Source organism: Ammospiza nelsoni, chromosome 5, assembly GCF_027579445.1.
Source record: "Ammospiza nelsoni isolate bAmmNel1 chromosome 5, bAmmNel1.pri, whole genome shotgun sequence".
Lineage (NCBI taxonomy): Eukaryota > Metazoa > Chordata > Aves > Passeriformes > Passerellidae > Ammospiza > Ammospiza nelsoni.
The window spans coordinates 22247777-22267027 of NC_080637.1; the positions used below are offsets into that span (position 1 = coordinate 22247777).

General features: G+C 39.0%; 1 protein-coding gene across 4 annotated transcripts in view; it reads left to right on the forward strand.

Annotated features, from left to right (window-relative positions):
- The window catches only part of CADPS2 (calcium dependent secretion activator 2), a 285443-nt gene that overhangs the window by 18601 nt on the left and 247591 nt on the right, over nucleotides 1-19251 (forward strand). The window lies entirely within an intron of this gene.

Consider the following 19251-nt stretch of genomic DNA (forward strand, 5'->3'; position numbering starts at 1 on the left):
TAGAAAAAAAGAACAGGCTGGTAAACTTTAACATTTTAATTTAAATACATCCTTCTTGAATAGGTTTGCCAGCATCAGGAAGAGTGAGAAAATTTTCTGGGCCATTTCCTTTAAGCAGAAATTAAATCATAATTGGTGCAGAATTAAAAAATATGTAATTATATGGTTTTTCCTAATATACACAGATCTGATTAACGGCTGAATAGTGTTGCATCCCCTTTCACTATGGGTTTCTGTCTTTAGGAGTGTGCAAATGTTAAATGCTAGCTCCACCAAGTTGTCCAGAGGGACATAACATGGTATGGCCATAGAGCCAAACATTGTATTCAAATAGGTAAATTTGAGCATGGAGTATTGTGATATGAAAACTTGCCAATTTTTGACTATTTCTAGTCAGCTGTTGGGCCTATAGTTCTGGGTTTGTTTCTAAACTTGAGAGATTTCCACATTCCCCTTTATTTCAGTGGTTTCCTTCTCCCTGGAAGTACTGCTTTTTAAACACCTACTGATTGATGAATGTGGGAAACACTTCAGATAGAAGTTTGTGTCCCTTGCCTTTTCTTATCTTTACAACTCTCTTTACAGTTCTCTTGAAAGTGAGACCACAGAATGCAGCTGCAACTGAAGAAGTTTCATGATATGCTTTGCAGAAGTACAACTCCCATCCTCACTGCTGTCTTTTAATGAGATCATGTAATCTGAATACTGTAATTTTTATAACTATTTTTCAGGAGTCTAAGTGTTGGCAGAGGAGTCAATACATGGCGTAAGGATAGGCAGATGAGAGAGGGAATAATTTGTTTTAGGGAGACAATGTGGATTTTCCCTTCCTGATTGTGATGAACACCCTTGCTTGAATGTTTTGACTTTGGAGAAGACTTTAGAAGCATTAACAAAGGAAAACTCTTATTTGGCAAAATTTTCCAGAACTAAGCATACTTTTAGTTTGGGTAGTATATTGTTTCCTAGTAATTGGTATTTTTTCCAAAATTAATTTATATGGTTTTACCTGTTTTGACAACGGTGCTGCTAAAGGTCAGACGTGAATAAGAGGAACCCCTCAAACTCTTCACTCTTTTAGTTCTTCTGCTTTCAAGATACTAATTTAGTAAAATTAATAGGAATTACAAAACTGTTGGTGGTTGGGAGCCTGCTGTAAAAATTAAATCCATTGTAAGGAAGAGACAAGCATCTAAAAGCTTAGGTGATTTATACAGGGGTATCAAACATTAGTTGTCTGAGGCAAATCTGCTGTTATTTGCCTTAAAAATGCCTGTTGAGCTAATAAGCAGCTCAGCTTAGCAATTCCTAATTGGCCTGTAATTTAAAAGCACCTGGAAGTGATGAAAGGACTTCAGTGTTGAGTGAATTGATACCAATATCAATGCACTGAAAATTAGGTGTGTGACGATAGCAGCCCACAGCCAGATTGTACAGTATCTTCCGTTTTGGTATTTCTTTCAGCCTCCTGTTCAGAAATGGACATGTTTGTGAATCTGCCTTAGAACCATTTGTGGATTTTTGACAGATGTGTTCATTTTGAAGGAAAAATAATGTACTATTCTTATGTTTATACAAGATTTCTGGGTGGTGGAGAAGAATACTTGGCTTTAAACCAGATGGCTCATGAAGAATGTGAATTTATTCTTTAACATGTGACTCTGGGCTTTCACTGTATATAACCAACATAGTCATCAATCTTTTTTTGAATTTATTTTAGATAACTCTGTAGCAGTTGTTTGTAGGAGCAATATGATTTGGGTAAATATGCCTGAAAGTCCTTGTTGTTAGAAGTCGGAAATTTAGGCTGAATTTGCATGGCTCTAGAATTTAGCAGAAATGGAGATCGAATCCTGGAGGAAAATTCCTTGTCAAAAGATGAGGAAGTGTTCACAAAAGGCTTACAGAATCCTGATTTATTTGCCTTATTTTTCTGCTGGTAGATACTATTTATGATTAAATAATTAATTATCTATTGTTATGAAAAAGGGCTTTGGGTTTTTTTTGCTTACACAGAACCTTATTTTCTAAAGTAAGAGAAGAATTGTTCCTTAAGCGTTAGCCCCCTTTAAGTGTGGATTTCCCACAAATTCTGGATTATTGTGGATGTTGTGAGCATGCTGCTGTCCTGCCATGATGCCAGAAACATCTGTTATTTTTGGGTAATAAAATGTTTCACTTTCAGAATATTTTTTAACCTGTGATGATGTACCAGGATGGAAACTGAGATATGTAGAGTTTTGTGTCGGCCTCTTTAGTGATTGTACAGTTATTTTTAACCACTATTCATATATTTTACAAATAAAAGAATGGAAAACTTGCAGGGAATATACTATTTATTGTAAATTAAAAAATCTTCCACATAGTAGGATTATTTCCCTCACTTCATACACAAAGAGGCTTTATTCTCAAATGCTGTAATGTCAAATGGGCAGTATTGTTGTGGATGCAGTCAGTGACTCAGAAATGAGTTAGCTAATTTTCAGTCCTGTATTTGACTGAAGAGTTTGCACATGCAAGCAGACAAGTTTGGGAAGGCAATATGTAAATTTGGGCACTCTTATCTGGACCCCTATTTAGTCAGGGGTTATTTGGTCAGCAGAGACAGCTGTGCATCAGTTCATTCATTAGGACATCCACTCATCTGGGATATTTATAAGGCATGTGCTGTAGAGTGACAAGTGACTTGCCTGCCTGGGTTCATTGACTCTGTGGGTAAGATCTCCACTGAGCACATGGGGGAATTTGAACATCCTCGACAGTGAAGACTCTGACCTTTCTGAATATCTGTTCAGAATATCTGTTCAGGGGTTTGACCACTGTTACAAGGATAAAAATATTTCTGTAGGTCTAGAGAAGAATTCCCCATGAGTTGAGCTCTCCAGCTGTGGGCAGTGTAGGTGGGACACAGCTGCCTGGGTCTCTGGCTAGGGGGAAGTGCTGACCTGGAGTGTCACTCAAGTTGTGGTAAGGAATATCTGTGTGACTCTCTTATAAGTAAATATATCCTGCATCCTGAAGTGTTGCCAAACTGTTTACAGTATAGACTGTATCTAGAGTTGAATGTTGGTGTTGCATTTGTTTTTCTGCTGTGCTGCATTGTTACCACATTGTGTTTTGCATGGAGTCACTTCTGTCAAACCAGAATTTGTTAAAATGAGGACTCAAGCAACAATATTTTGCTTGCATGTGCTGTTTCACCTTTGGCATTAGGTATTGGACTGTCTAGTTCTTAACTTTATGAAGTTAGGTGTCAGGAGATGATAGCACTTGTTCTACCTATGGTAATTTGAAAAATAGAATCTTATGCTTTATACAATTTGTTTGCTTTCTCCTTTCTCAAGAGTATTAATCTTATTTTCAGTCTTTCTTTGCAAAGACTAAGTAGCTTGCTGCATCTGAAGCCTTTCATAGTAACTTTATGCTTCACTATGTGCTATCTTAGATTTGTCTTTAAAAAAAGAACAGAATTTCTACCTCCTTTTGCTGTTTCTAAAAGCAAACTTTCTTGGCAAATGGGCGTTCAAAATTTAAACCTTCAAGTTTCAAGGTTTTTTCAAAGGAAAAATTAATGCCTTTATGAGACTGTTTTGCTTCCTTGCAAGCTTTGACTTCTTTTAGATCAGAGACAGTGCCTTGGGGAATCAGTGTTCCATTCGAAGTAACAGACACACAGATGGCGGTGAATTCTCATATTGTGAGAGATCATGATATGGGATTTCTGTATGTTAACATAAGTAACTTTAGAGCAGAATTGTTGTTAAAGACTTGCCCATTTTGGGTGGTTTTTGCTTCCTTTTGGTTTCACCTGGCTAGCTTGTAAAACCAGACTGGAATACCAAGAAGTTTCAAACTGTTGAGAGCAGCACGTCTGTAAATGTGCATTATTTAATGTATGTGGCTTAAGGTACATAAGAAATATCTAAGCAACATGAAAATTAGAATACAGAGTTAAGTAATATGCTGCCTTTAGAGGTCAAGAGCTAAATTTGCAAGACCAAAAGAATAATGGAATATACATTCAGTATCCTTCATGATTCTGGTAACTCCTTCAATGGCCACTTGTGTTCTATTATCTTTGTGTTGCCATGGAGTTGACAATCTCTCTTTTCCCTGGGAGCTGTGCTCACTTCTATCACCCATGGGACACTGTAATAGCTTTGCACCATTCTGGTGCTGAAATTTCTGGTCAGAAAGGCTCTGGAAAGTTTCAATATTGAGTTCTTGACTAACTTCTTCCTGTGTTGAGAGAAGACTCAACACAGGCGTCTAAGTGTACCTGAGATCATGGAGCTTTTATAATTTATATTACACAGGTGGGGTTTTTTTGTTTGGTTGTGTTTTTTTTTTAATCCCTGTGTGTTTCTTTTTCTACCACTGTTGTTGCAAGTTGATCAGCTTGATGAGCTTATTTTGAAGCCAAAGTATAAAGCTTTTCTTTAAAAAACAGAACATAAAAGTCAGAACTTTAAGCCTACATTTGTGTAGTCTTAAACCATATTCATGGGTCATTGTATGGCCTTTTGTTTAAAAACCATAACTGATGCTACCCACAGATCTTTTTGGGCAAAAGCTCGTTTTGTTTGGTATTTATCCTAAATTGTCTTGACTATGAGGAAGAGCAATTTTGGTTTTAGGTTTAAAAACTCTTTCTGCTTGGTTTCTTTGGAGCCTTTTGTTGGCTTCTGTTTAGCTGGAATAGCTGAACTTCAGCACAGAGGTGCAGTTACTTAGGGAAGGTTCTTACAAGTGTGAACAAGAGTGCCATGGGCATAATGTAGCATTTGTATTGATTTCTCTTTTTGTTTACTGCAAGTCGGGGTGTTCAAGTGTAACATCCTTCTAAGACCTGGCACTTGAGAATGCGTAAGAGCTCCTTCTCCCTTCCGTGTAGCTGCTTGTTTCTGCAGGGTAGAGATGCTTTCAGCAAGCTGCCTGGTAGTCTGCTCTGCAAACTGTTTGCTATCCGAGTTCACTTTGATAGGGGATGAGAAGAATTAGCTGTTTCAGAGGGATAAACAAAAGTGTTGTTGAGATGTAATCTTTCAAGTAATTACTTTTTGTAAGTGGTCTGAAGCACTTCAGATGATGTAGAAAGCTTGGTGGAGGAAGAACTAAATATTTCTTGAAGTCCAGGCTTGTATCAGACCTGAGTGCCAGTGAAAAAGCAGATGAGAAATTTTAGGAAGGGTTGCAGTTAAGGAGAGGACATTTGTGGCAGACGTGGCTGGTGGCCTCCATGCAGTGCCATGCCATGCAGGATCCCTGTGTGCCGTGCACCACAGCCGGCGCCAGCGCTGGGGAAGCGTCAGCCGGGCTGCCGTGCTCTGAGGCTGCTCCAGCACCTGCTGGGCCCCTCTCTGCCCCCTGCCTGGTCACTCCCTGTCAGAGGGGATGGAACCGTAATAAGAGCACTGTGCAAAGCATCCTAACTGCCTGTGTACCTGGGAGGGGGGAGGAATTTGCTGCCAGTGAGGACGGGCTGGGATTTGACTTTGGTTTAGCCATGGTGGACAGTCTTGCTGTGTTGTAGTGTGTTTGTTAAGTTTATTGTATTACTCCCCCATTTTCTATACTGTTCCCCCGTTTTATGTAAATGGTTCTGCCCTTCCCAGTTTTCCCGCCACTTGCACTGACTGTCCCTTAAGTTATATAATTCCTCCTCCCCCTTATTTCCTTATATATAGACTTTCTCTCCTCCCTGGGCCCAGTCAAGGGGGAGTGACCTTAAACCGAAGAAGGGTAGATTTGCATTAAACATTAGGAAGAAATTCTTCACTGTGAGGTTTCTGAGGCACTTGAGCAGATTGCCCAGAGAAGTTTTGGACTTCCTATCCCTGGAGGTGTTCAAGGCCAGGTTGGCAGGGGCTTTGAGAAGCCTGGTTTAGTGGAAAGTTTGCTGCCCATGGCAGGGGGTTGGAACTAGATGATCTTTAAGGTCACTTCCAACCCAAACTATTTTATGATTCTGCGATATCCTGAGCTGGGTAGGGTGGTCTCATTGATTTGGAGGGCAACACACGGCATGACTACACTGGCAAAGGCAGGATGGCCGTCTGTAGTTTTCTTTTGTAACCTCTGTTTGCTTGTTAGCTCTGTCAGAGGGCAGGCCAGCACCTTGTGGGGTTTTGGCTGCAGAGGGAGGTTTTAGCTGCTGGAGGTTTTTCAGAGTACACAGCTGCAGAAGACTTGATTGACTAGACAGAAATTAGTTTTGTAGCTCTGCTGGGTTGACCTTGGCCAGCTGCCAAACATAAAACCAGCTGCTCTCTCATTCCCTTTCTTAATAGGACAGGAGAAGAAAATATGATGGAAAAGTTCTTGTGCCGAGGTAGACAGGGACATCTCTTAACAGTTGCCATCACAGGCAAAACAGACTTGACGTAATACAATTTAATTTATGGTCAGTCTCAAGAGTGGATGGTGAGAAACAGTGGTCAGAACTAAGATGTCTTCCACTCCCATGGCACCTCATCTTTTTCCCAGGCTTGTTACCACTTCTTTATTTCCAGCTCATTTGCCTCTTCCCCCCACCCTGAGTGGCATGGTGGGAAGGATAATGAGGGCTGTGATCAGTACAGAACAGCTTCTCCCTGCTGCTGTTTCCTCCTCACGCTTTTCCCTGGTCCAAGCATGGGTCTTCCCCAGGCTCTGCAGTCCTTCAGAAAACACCACATTCTCCAGAGGGGTCTCCATGGGCTGTTGGGGCACAGCCTGCTGCACTGTGGTATCTCTTCTTGGGGCCTGAAGCGCCTCCTCCACTTTTCTCACCTGAGTGTCACAGGACTCGTTCTCACACTTTTTTCCTCCCTCCTTGCTGCGGAACACCGTTTTGCCCTTTCTCAAGAGTCTTTTCCCAGAGGTGCTGTCACTGTGCCCGAGGGTTCAGCCGTGCCCTGAGGAGGGTGGGCTGGAGCTGTGACTCTGACTGTGTCCGTCCCTGGGCTCCCCTCACAGGGGCCACCCCTGCACCCTTTCATGGTCACTGCCTGGGCAAGGACACCCCCTGCAGTAACTTGTTTTAAACAAGAGGTTGTTTCTATGTAGATGGCAAAATACCTTTTCTGCTGACAGGGAACATTCTTTTGTATGCTTTTGAATCCTCGGCCTACAGAGGTGTTACAGCCCTGTACTGGTCACCATGGTCATTGCCTGGGATAGTGGGGCGGTGGGGTGGGCTGTGATGAAAGGGGAGATCACTGCAGGTGCATAAAAACAAAGTTACGGCCTAAAAGTGAAATTTGTGCTGTGTGATCCAATTAAGGGGTTTCCAGTTGAGTGCTGTCAGTCTTGCTTACCCAAGCAAAGCATCTGTCTAAGTATGTTAAATCATGCATAGGATGAACAAGATTTATTTAGAAGTGATCTGTGTGTTTGCACAACACAGTGATTGCTTCTTTATTTGTGGGTTTGTTCTTTATGCATTTGGGATACTTTCTAGTAGAATAATCATCTTGATTACTTTCTTATGGTAACATTTAAATCCGTCTTCCATGCCCCCTTACTTTTGAAAAAGATATAATTGATTTCTTTTTTTTTTTTTTTTTTTTTTTTAAGGTCTAGGTGGATTGGATATTATGCTCTTTTTATCTGCTATAGCAGCCAAAGAAGGAATAGTCTTGAATCAAGAGCTGCACAGTCCATTGTCATAGTGCTCCTTTTTATTAAAAAAAAAAAAATTGGTTTAAGTAATGCAGGAGGAAAAAGCATTCAACTTTACAAATACTTCATTTCTGTTCTCTCTAGGGATAAAAGGACATGTGGGAGTCACTTAAACCCCCTTGTATTAAATGTTACTGGTTCATGGTGATTATTGCTGTTCCCTGCAATATGTCTTTACGAAGTGAGAGGGGAAGGCAAGTCAAGCTTGGCCTCCCTATGTGTGAGGGTGGACTCTCAGAGATGCTAAGCAGCCTTTACTCCCTTTGCACACCAGTGGTATTGGTGGGTTTTTTAATGTTGCTGTATTTTTACCACATGTATTCAGCGCCAAACTGGATGTAATTTTAAGTCTGGAACATCAAAGAGCTGTTTTAGTTGGAAGTGTCTTGGGAGGCTTATTTATTTTCTCTTTTTGTCTCTCTCAGGTTTTATCTATTACTTGAAGGAGACAAAGAAAAAATGAATATAGAGGTTTCTGTCCATTGTGGCTTTGATCTGTTCCAGGAGGGAAATAAGAGCTGTGTGGATGCACACTGTCTCTAAAGGTGACCCTGTACCACTGTTGAAGATCAGAGATTGACTTTCATCCCTCCTACCTTTTAATGTGCCAGGGAAGGAAGAACAGGCAACCAGACCTCTCTGCAAAAGCTTTTGCATTTTATTGCACAGCAGAAATACTTGCTTTTACTGTTCTTTCCTCTCCCACCTGATGCACTTGAAGAAATGTTTTGTTTTAAGCTGGAATTGAGAATTAATAGATAAGATGGTGTGGAGATAGCTGGCTGTTTGCCCTGCAGCAGGTAGGGGAGAGCTCAGCACTTGAGATGTGTGGGAATCAGGGAAGGATGGAGAGCTAACCTCAGTGTTACTTTCACAAAGTTGCAGGCAGCATGAAGTTCTACATCCCATGATTGTCATTGGGTATATTGGCAACTAGGCTATATTTCTAGGTTCAAAGACACTTTTTTATTGTTCAGGATAGCAGAGAAGAACATCTAGGTGTATCCAATAGTTTGTTGTTCGAGCACACAGAAGTATATGCATGTGGGTGTAATTCTGTTCACATTTACAAATATTCTTATCCTTTCCTGCACAAAAGAGGAATTAAATTCCTTTGATGAAAATCATGCTGAAATGCTGACAAGGAATGGATGGAATAAGGGTTTTACACTATTACTTGAATAGTCCAGTTGACTTTGAGACTGTTGATATGCTTGAAAGAAAAGCTATACTGATATAGATATATAATTTTGCTCTAAAGTCAGTTTCATTATCTCTCAATAGCTCACTTTTTAGCACTAAGAGATCTTGTTCTGAAACAATTCAAATCTTAAGAATTATTGTAACTTACTTTATATTATTGAGTCCTAATGCTTTAGGTTTATAGAATAAAACCACAAATCCTACAAATGCCAAAACCTTTTGGCGAGTTAAACTGTAGTTACTGTATGTATGTGCCTAATAGAGAGGACTTAAGAATTCATGTGATGTGGAAGCACAGGATTTAATACTTTCCAGCAGTAACCCCTCCTGGTAACCCCTTACTACTACTCAGAAGCTCTTGGGCTTTAACTGTGCTAGTGAATGCATAGGTGCATGAACTGAGTTTATATAGTTCTTCTTGCTGGAGAAGTCACATTGACTTTTCTAGTGTAGGTGATCACTTGAAATACAAAAAAAATGGAAAAAATTATCTGGGAGAAGTCTCTGTAAGACAAGGTAAAACTTCGGGAAGAATCAGGAAACCAAAGAAATGCAGTTAGAAACACACTAATAGCCTACAGCTAAAAACTGAGTAGCATCCAGTTTCATACATTAGTTCAACTTGACGTTAAGTTAAAATTGTTCATGGTTTTTAACAAAAAATACCTTGTTAAATTAGATTTGTCTTTCTAAATCAGGAGTTGAATCATATTTCCATTATTGCTTATTGATGCAAATGATATCAGATTATTTTTTGAATGCATTAATTTCAGTTGTACCTTTTCTAAATGTTCTGAGTAAAAGTGCTCTTTGCTCTTTATAGTTTGGGTAAGACTTTATTTCATACTTACAGTATGGCCATTTTTAATGGCCTCATTAACTGAAATAGTTTTCAATTAATTTCTGATAGTTTGTGAGCAGGAGGATTTTTTAAAGTAGAAATTATGTTTGCTTCTTTTCATTTTTAAGTTTTAGTAGTTATGGCAAGGATGAGGAACTTGACCCTGTACGTCAGAACAAGTGGAATTAATCACAGAATGGCTCAGGTTGGAAGGGATCACAGTGCATCATCAGGGCCACCCTCCCTGGTAAAGCAGGGCCATCCCAGAGCCCATGGCACAGGATTGTGTCCAGACAGTTCCAGTGAGGGAGATTCCACAGCCTCTCTGGGCAGCCTGTTCCAGTGTGTTTGGTCACCAGCACACTCACTGAAAATGAGTTCTCCCTCATGTTCAGGCGGAACTTCCTGTGCATCAGGAAGTTTCTGCCCATTTCCTCTTGTCCTGTTGCTTGGCGCCCCTGAGAAGAGCCTGGCTAGTGGGAGTGCCTGGCTGTGTCCCACAGGGCACTTTGCACTGTCAGCAGAGGCAAGGCGGGCATTCCAGGCTGCAGGGCCCCATCTCTCGGTGTTTGCGTTAGGATGAGCAGATCGTGCTGTGCCTGCTGGCCTGCCCTGTCTGGGAGGGGGCCTGAGCTGATGGATCAGCTGCCAGAACAAATATATATTTTATATATAATATGTATATATATATATATATATATTCAGAGACATTTCATGTGAGGATACAAAGCAGAAAGAGCCTGCCACTATTAAATGCTGACAGGACCAGAATCTTTTGGACTTTTTCTTGTGGAAGCTTAGGCCACATTTACTGAAAGAAGTAGTAGCTTGTTAATAATGATTCTTGTCCTCCTAATTTATCATAAAATGTTTTTGTCAGTGCATTTGCCCTGTTACAATTTTTTTTTCTACGATGCTTGTGAAAGTATACAAAATCTTTCTGCAATCTGAAAAAGACTAATAACAAATTTGAACTCGCCAATTTAAAGGCTTGTTGCTGTCTCCTTTTCCTATCAATGACTTGCCTTATTTTGCTTTACTTGAGTGGGTAAGAGGCTTTCTACTTGTGAATTTAACTGAGTTCCTTTATTTGTTCAGTTCAACATCAGTATATTATATTTTTGTCCTACCTTTCTAGTTCAAATTAAAAGGTTGAGCCTAGAAAATTTGTACAATGTAGGATGTGTTTGAATCCCTGAAAGCTCTTCCAGAACTTTATAAACTCAGAAATCTGTGTCTTGACATGACATATGCTCTTGAATCTGTGGAGGCAAATTGTCACTGGAAATTGTCTGAGCTTTAAGATTTCTGTCACAGGGATTTTATTGCCAGACAAGTTGCTGTGTAATTAACTGATGGCTTGCAATCATAAGTTCTTGTCAAAAAGTGGAATACTACATAATTCTGAATTGAGATCTGTTTGTTTGAAAACAAAGTTAATTATCCTATTCTTCTTAATACTTAAACTTCTTTTGTGGTTCTCTTTTTTTAGAAAATGTTGATTCTTAAAAATTCTGAGTATTTGGCTTATCTTCATTAATTTGCATTTAAATTATGACTTTGGTCTTTTGTGCAGCTAGAATATAAAGAAATGCTGATAAAGACATAATTAGGTAGCATTTTCCTTTAAGGGTTTATAGCTGCTTACTACTGAGATATGTGAGGGGGAAAGGAAAAGACATTGATAGTGTTGTGCTGCTTCTCTGATACACTTTTCTTCCATAATGCATCCATTGCATACCCTGAAGTTCAAACCAGAATCTCTTCTACTGGCATGCAAGAGTTTTATGGGATAATTAACCTTCATCCTCTCTGGTCTGTGAGATTGTGTTCTGTGAGATTGTGAATATATACATAAAGAATGCACAGAGAATGTATTTTAAGCAAGATAGCATTTAGCAGATTGCTGGGTTTTCCCTTCCTCTGTTTCCTTTGCTTTTCTATTATGTTAACACTTGGATTAGACCAAAGCTAGATGGTCACCCCACAAGTGCAGGTTGTAAGAATAAGCAAAGGAGTGGGGAAATGAGTGTTGTATTCACTTACATGCACTTGTGGAGCTACCTCAGCAATGTAAATAGGTTTGGCACACACAGTAAAAGTGTATCTGTATATGTATGAATGAAATGGCAAAGAGTGTAGTTCTGAATAGTTAAAATAGTGTACATTTTATAAAATATGTTATTAATATGCACCACAGGAACTCTGCTATGAAGCACGTGGTTTTACAAGAGATGCAAGGAGGAAAAAGAGGAGACAGATGTGTAAGAAGAGAAGATAATAACATCCTGTCCTCTGTCTCTAGGGAATCATCTGCATACTGGGAGGTCATGAGTTTCTCATGTTGTTGATAGTCTTTCAATTCAGGCAATTCAGAAATATGAAAGAAATAATAAATTGCTGCCTTAGAATATCTTCTGATTCTCCCTGCTGCAAAGATTCTAACTTCAGTTTTAATTTTTGCTCATAAAAAATCATAGGCTTCTGTGAAAAACTTTGAATGTTTAGTCAAAGCAGAATACAGAAAAAAAATAGTTGTTTTATCTGCTCAAAACAAACAGCTCATTCAAATACTGTAGCTGTACTTTTTGGATTTTAGATGCTTTCAGAACTGTTAAAGATTTTTTTTTTGTATTATTATCTTGTGGGATGCAGCTGTTAGTCACCCATTTTACAGTTGAAAGTTGTAAGTTTACACATGGCTTCAAGCTGAGTTCTGAATAGAATTCAAAAATACACGTCTCTGTTACTTACAGTGATATCCCACGTAGGAAGTGAGGCAACTTCTGCACACCTTTATGCACATCAAATGAAAACTGGTGGGAGACTCAAAATTTATGATTCATATTTGGATTTAATAGTCACCAGTCAATCTTTACCTAGAGATGACAAAGAGCTTTGGCTGTTGCAGTAGTTCACATTAACATTTTTCTGCCTGCTAGCATTTTTTTGCTTTGTTTTTATTAATTAGTTCCTATCTGAACTAGGACAGACACTAGCGGTGTTACTCTGATTTCCTTTTTTTTTTTTTGAAGGTCCTGAAAAATTTGTGAAAACTGAATTTTAATTTCTTTTTTGTATTTTAAGGTTGTGCACATTTAAATGTGACACAAGTAGGATTTATCACCTTTCAAGAGAATAATAGAAGATTACTATAACTCCTCTGACCTAAACAGACAATTTTCCCAAGCTTGCTGGATCTTTTTTTGGCTGGTGGTTTTGAGCACTTTCTGTGCTAATGGCTCAGAGTTTTCTGCTTTTTATCCTTCTTGGAAATGATGTGTATAAAGCTTAACATTGTATATGGTAATACACAAATTCTGGCTAATTGGTTAATATTTTTTAAATGTGCCATGCCTTTTTTTAGTCATTATCTTTTTTAATATATGTGGTCTTTTGGACAGAAGTTGCTGTAGTGCATTGCCTCTAGACTGAATTCATGCTAGAAGCCCTTGGCTGTATTAGGTGCCTGTGCATGGTAACCCATTTTGCTGTTTAATATTGTGGCAGGAGATCATACCTGTACTCTTCTCACAGATGACTGTAATGGGATATTTTATAGTTGGATATACTGCCTGCCATCTTTAGACTGCACTCTTGTTCCTGGAGCCATGTATAAACATCTCTTATCCTGAATATTCTGCTGCTGTCACAAAGTTGGTGGTTTCCTGGTGGAGCATATGTTGCCCATATGGGCTGCTCTACATGCTGCTTCCCCTCCAGTCATTCCTATCAACTGTGTTGTGGATCTGAGAGTTTTAGGTTCCAACACTGGATGACCTACATATGGCTGAAAAGTAGCCTTTATTTCTTCAGCCACTACAATTATTTTGGTTCAGCTGGTGAAAGTGTTTAGAATAAGTTGTATTTAGAAAAAAATGTATCACACTCGGTATTGTGTGGAACATTAGCGTGGTGAGCTTTGGTTTGGTGGTGTTTGTTTTCCCATTTTCCCAGAGCAGGGAGGTTTGCTCTGTGCTCTTGGCAGCTGACAGAAGGGCTGGAAGAGCTGCCAGGTGTCTCTGAGGAGCAGAGGAAGGTCTCACACCAGCACTCCCCTCCTGCCCTCCGTGTGTGCGAGCCCCGTGCCGCACGGCGAGCTGGGGCGGCACTGGAGCCTGTGAGCAAAGGAGCAGCCAGGCTGGCTCCTGTCCCACAGCCCGGGGCTGGCACGGAGTCTGTCACCAGGGCTGGCCCAAGGAAGGGTACAGGCTGAAATGGGAGCTCAGCTGGATGCTGAATCCACCCAGGGCAACAAAAGGATAGGAAACAAGGAAAATGAACTGATGGAAGGAAGGATGCGTGTTGAAAACCCCGAGCTGGGATTGATGCAAAGACATTGATAGCAGTGCGGAATAACAAAGAGGTTTCCTCAGTAATAACAAGACGTAAATTAAATTAATAACTGCCTGAGCACTTTGTACTACAAGACTCTGAGATAATTCACTAACATAATAAAATCAATGATATGCTGAAGTTCTGTAGCCAAATATTTCTTGGGCAAAACAAACTAGTAAAACACAGCACCAAAGGGCCATCTGCTAACATGAAACACTGTATTAAAACCTTTCATTTTACCATTAGCACGTGTGCGTGCATGTAAAATGGGGTCCTGTAAATCTTTAAAAAGGAAAAACAAAGAGTAATACTATTTGTATCTACTGTAAAAACTATTAAAATACAATCATTTCAAAAATAGTTTGCAATCCCCCTTGTTGATACATATATTCCTGATTGTGCTGGATATTTTTAAGTGAGAGATTTAAATCCTTTTTCCAAAAGGTAGAAATCGCCAGTGGAAAGGATTCTTGAGAAAAGATTTAGCACTAAGCTCTGCTATTATTATAATGTTCAGTAATATGCTAACTTTTAGTCTGTGTTAGCAATGTAAGGGAAAAAACCCATTTCTGAAAGCCCACTCTGCATATCTTTGTGAGAAAAAAACCTTGTAAATGGAAAAGTGTGACACTGATCAGGAAAATCATAATTTTTATGTATTGGGCCAAGCTGACTGAACTCATGCAAATTGTGTAAGGTTCTTCTCTACTCCCTCTGAAGTGGCAAGATGATTATGCACTGTGTGTATTACCTCTGCTCCATTGTCTTCCTTTTTTCATTTCATTGTTTCTGTTATACTGAGAGGAATTTATTATTAATCTCAAATCAAATTATTAATCATACAAGCCTTTTATTTTGGCCGTGGTTGCACTGTAACTTGCCAGCCTTTGTACTGTTAACAAAGAAATAAACCTGAGATTTTTGACACTTGGTTGGTGGAGTCTGGATTTTCACCAGTTCCTAACTGTGGTCTGTTCCTGCTGCATCCTGGAGCTGGATGATCATTGTTCAGTTCACTCTATTGCAGTGAAGAAAGAGCCTATCACTTTTTGTTCTCTGTGTGTTGCTTTTACGTCTTGTCTGGGAAATTATGCAGCTTCTCATCAGTTGTCTTCTAGAAGAAAGATGCTTTTGGAAAGAAGCTCTTTCCACTACAACAGATCTATTAAAACTGATTTCTCCATCTCAGGAAATGGCTCTTCAGTGACTAAGGAGTCGGAATTTTCCCCAGGAACTGTGGGATTTTGATCAGCATCCTAAATTGCTAGAGAAAGTCTCTCTTCACTGAGCACTTTTTAGGATCTTTCATAGTAATGCTACCCTGCTGTAGGAATAAAATGAGGGGTAGAAGCTGAAATAGAGACTAGTTCTTCTAAGCACTGTGTTAGTAAGATGGGAGAAGATGGCAAATCTTAAATTTGGGTTCAGTGAACCTTTCCGGTGTAAAGGTGAATAAAACTGAGAATTACTTGTGCTGGTGATAACACTAAGGCTTAAAAATTATGAAACTTTTTTTTTTTTTGTTTCCCCCTCACTATGTTTCAAAGCTTTTCCTCCCTAGGCAAATCTAAACGGCAGATGCCTCAACTCTGTCAATAAAGAAAAAATAATTAATTGAATCATGGTCTGTGTCCCCATGTGGAACAGGGAGAAGTGACCCATATTATATCATTCATGTTTGTTACTTGTAGGATGTGTATTCTGTAGCTGCACTTTTTGATTTTAGCTCTCGGTTTTGTCTTCTTTCAAAGCATAGCTGATTGTTTCATCTCTTTCACCTGCACGTACATCTTGTGTGGTTTCTGTAGCTTTCTTCCTGCCTTTTCCTTCACCATATCTCTGCCCTAAATGCTTCTGTGAAATCTTAGAAGGAAGGTATAAACTGAAGTTTTCCAAAAAAACCTGGGGAAAATATTAGGGAACGTACAATTTGATTGCAGTTGCTGGTGTATGTTGGATTTTGGGGGCTTTTGGAAAGTTTGTATTGACTCAATAGCTGAACTCCCAAATCTAACAGTTTCATTTGATTTAATTGTCAGATTAAACTTTTTTTTCCAACATTTTTGTTTGTTTGTTTTCTTTTATGGAGGCAGGGGTGAAAGAAATGGTGTAGGGAAGAACTGTTTCCTTAAGCATTTCCCAATTTTAATTAATAAAATATGGTCAGCTGATTTATCACGATTTTTTAGTGTCTAAGGAAGAAGGGGATGGTGAAGGGCACCTGTTTATGTTAGTTTGTAAAACAGGCAATTCTGTGTTTGTTTACCATGTTGTAAAGTAAAGGTTATGAAAGCTGCCAAGTACCATTATTCCAGTGCATTTGACAAATTAGGACAGTGGGAAGACAGTGTCTTGGGACTCATCTGTGATGGCAAATATTGGCTCAGTTTGATTATCTCAGGAGACCATTAAATATCACAGAACAGGTGAAGTTGGAAGGGAGCACTGGAGACAACCTAGTGCAGGATCCTCTGCGGCACATCACTCAGAATTGTGTCCAGACAGATTCTGAGTATCTCCAGAGAAGGAGAATCCACAACCCCTCTAGGAAATGCAGTCTAAGATTACTCACAAGATAGACAAAATTTCATTTCTTTTGATAACTTTGAAGTAATTTGTGGATTTTTTTAAACTTTTCTTATACCAGTTCATCAACATGGTACTTAAAAATGAAGGATTTCTATCCTTGATAACCATATCCCTGTTAGTGCTCTAGGCAGCTTGATTTATATGAAATTAGCTCTGTTCCGATTCTGGGTTTATGCTAAATGACTTCCAGGCATTCCTGCCAACCTTAAATTCTCTATGATTATGTTGGAGCAAAGGATGGTTACATGATTAGATTCAACTGATATTTCAAATTTCAAGTTCCAGGACTGCCAACATGACTGATTGCGTGTGTGAGTGCAGATTAGGTAATTAGTTTGTTAAAATCTGTTTGAAATTCATGCTTCATATATAGGTTTAGAAAAGACAATTTGACTTCTTTAAAGTAAAGGCATTTTTTTCCAGTTGTTAACAACATCTGCTGCTGTTTTAAATCTGAACTCTAAACCAAATTTCTAAGATTTAGAATTTGTCACCTGGGTTGATTTCTTGTTCCCTATGGTGTGTTAGGATGTAAGGAGTTTGTTAACTTGTTGTTCTACTTTTTTCAACACTAATATGTATCCTTTAGAGCCAATATGCTTGACCAAATTTATTAACCATCATCCTTTCCTTTCATTAATTAGAATACTAATTATCCTATTTCCCCCCTGAATTTCCTGCCAAGAAATCTGTGAAGTAGTCTTGCATAATAGATTTAATTGAAGTGTTTTGGTTAATAAGACAGATCTGAACATACTTGGTTCAGCTTCTTGGTTCAGTTCTTTTCTACGATTGCTTATTTTTTTTAACTTTTCTCTTGAGATTCAGCTTCATCTGTGTAAATGAGATCACCCTGTAGCAGCAAAGAGCAAATTTTGGGTTTCCATCACTTATTTAGCTGTCTGGTTTTACAGCAACAAGTGGTATACAATGAGCATTCTGAACCTCATCCTCACTGAGGTAATAGGATTTTGGGACTGTCAGCCCTCTGTATCAAGCAGTGCTCTGTCTGTAGAACTAAAATTGTGACTATTGATTGGATTTTCCCTGACCTAATTAAACTATCTGCTACTTTCATACTAATTTGTTCAGCTTTTAATCAAGCAGTTTAATTGTCTACAGTCAACAGCTGAATTTGTCACTGGGGCAGTGGGGTACCTCAGGATGGAAACTGTCTTTTGGAGAGTTATCTGACATGCAGGGAGGACATATGTGCATGCATCTGTGTTTATAAAGATGAATGTCATATGAGAAAAATATTTTGTGATGATTTTTGTGATATCAGACAGTCTGACACTAATGTGTATAGGTATATGTGAGGCAAGTTAAGGTAGGAACTTTAGCTCTGGTTTCTTTTGAGTTCTTGGTTTCTGCAAATTGAATGGGTAGTTTAAACACAATTTATACAGTATACAGTTCATTATCTTCTAACTAATAAGTGCATGTTCCATTGTCACTCCATTTTAAACCTCAGAACAAGAATTCATGTTTTTGAGAAAATGTTATGAACTTCCTGCAAGTGTCTGTTAGTACAGGAGAGTTGGGCTAGCAGTGGTATTAATATATTGACTGTACTTGTCAATACAGTCAAGCCTCTGTGCAGTCAAACCTCTTGATACAGACACTTTTTTACTTTTAATGGGAAACCAGGAGACTTACAGATAGATAGATCTGTGAATCTAAACAAAGCTACAGGGACAGCACAAAATAAGTCTAGGGTGTTGATTTAACCTCAAGGATTTACTGCACATGAGGTCAAGATTTAGAGCTTCTATTGGATACTGCATGTGTCTTATCTAAGAGGACCGAATTTTAGGCAGTGAAAATTACATATCATTACCAGCTTCTAAACTTATTTGTAGGAGTAGCAAATACTTACTGAAATGAGACAAAGCTAAATTGGATATGTTATTTTATGAAAAGAGCTAAATCCTGGAATCCTGGCAGCTTAGAATCTAGCTAGTGGGCATCAGGGTTTTTTTCCCAAAGTGAGAGCGTTTAAAATAGGTGTAATTCAGCTTTATTGGAGAGCATTTTGGCAAAAAAATCACAGAAATACTCAATCACTTGATCTAGTGCAATGTGGAGTTTTTTTTCTTTCTTCCTTTCCAGTGAAAAATATCAGATGCTGAGGAGAAAAACAGAAAGGGGAGGAAAAATAACACAAAAGCTCTTAACAAAACCAACACACCAAACTAAAACCCTGTGTATGCACTTCCAAATAATGGTACCTCTTTGTCTAGCTTCTCTCTCCAAGCCAAAGTTAAGCAATCCCCTGAAATTTGAGACTTATTTTTCTAATTGGTATTCAAATTGTTGCTTTTGCGGTTGATTTTGGTGTGGAAGTGGTAGTTACTGATAAACACCTTTCAGCTGGTAAGTGGCTGTTGTGTCTTGCTGGTGCTTTTGCTTTCTGTCTTTCTTCCTTTCTGCAAGTTTGTTATGAATTGGGTGTACTGTGCTGACGTGCATTGCTGAGCTCAGAGGGCCTTTCAGAGGCAAGTATTGCTGCCTCTGCCACTTTTTTTCTCTCTGGCAAGGCAGCAGAAGCCAGCAGCTGGTCACCTTATGGCCACACTGCCGTTGTGCTCATGGAGCTCAAGTAGCTGAGACAGTGT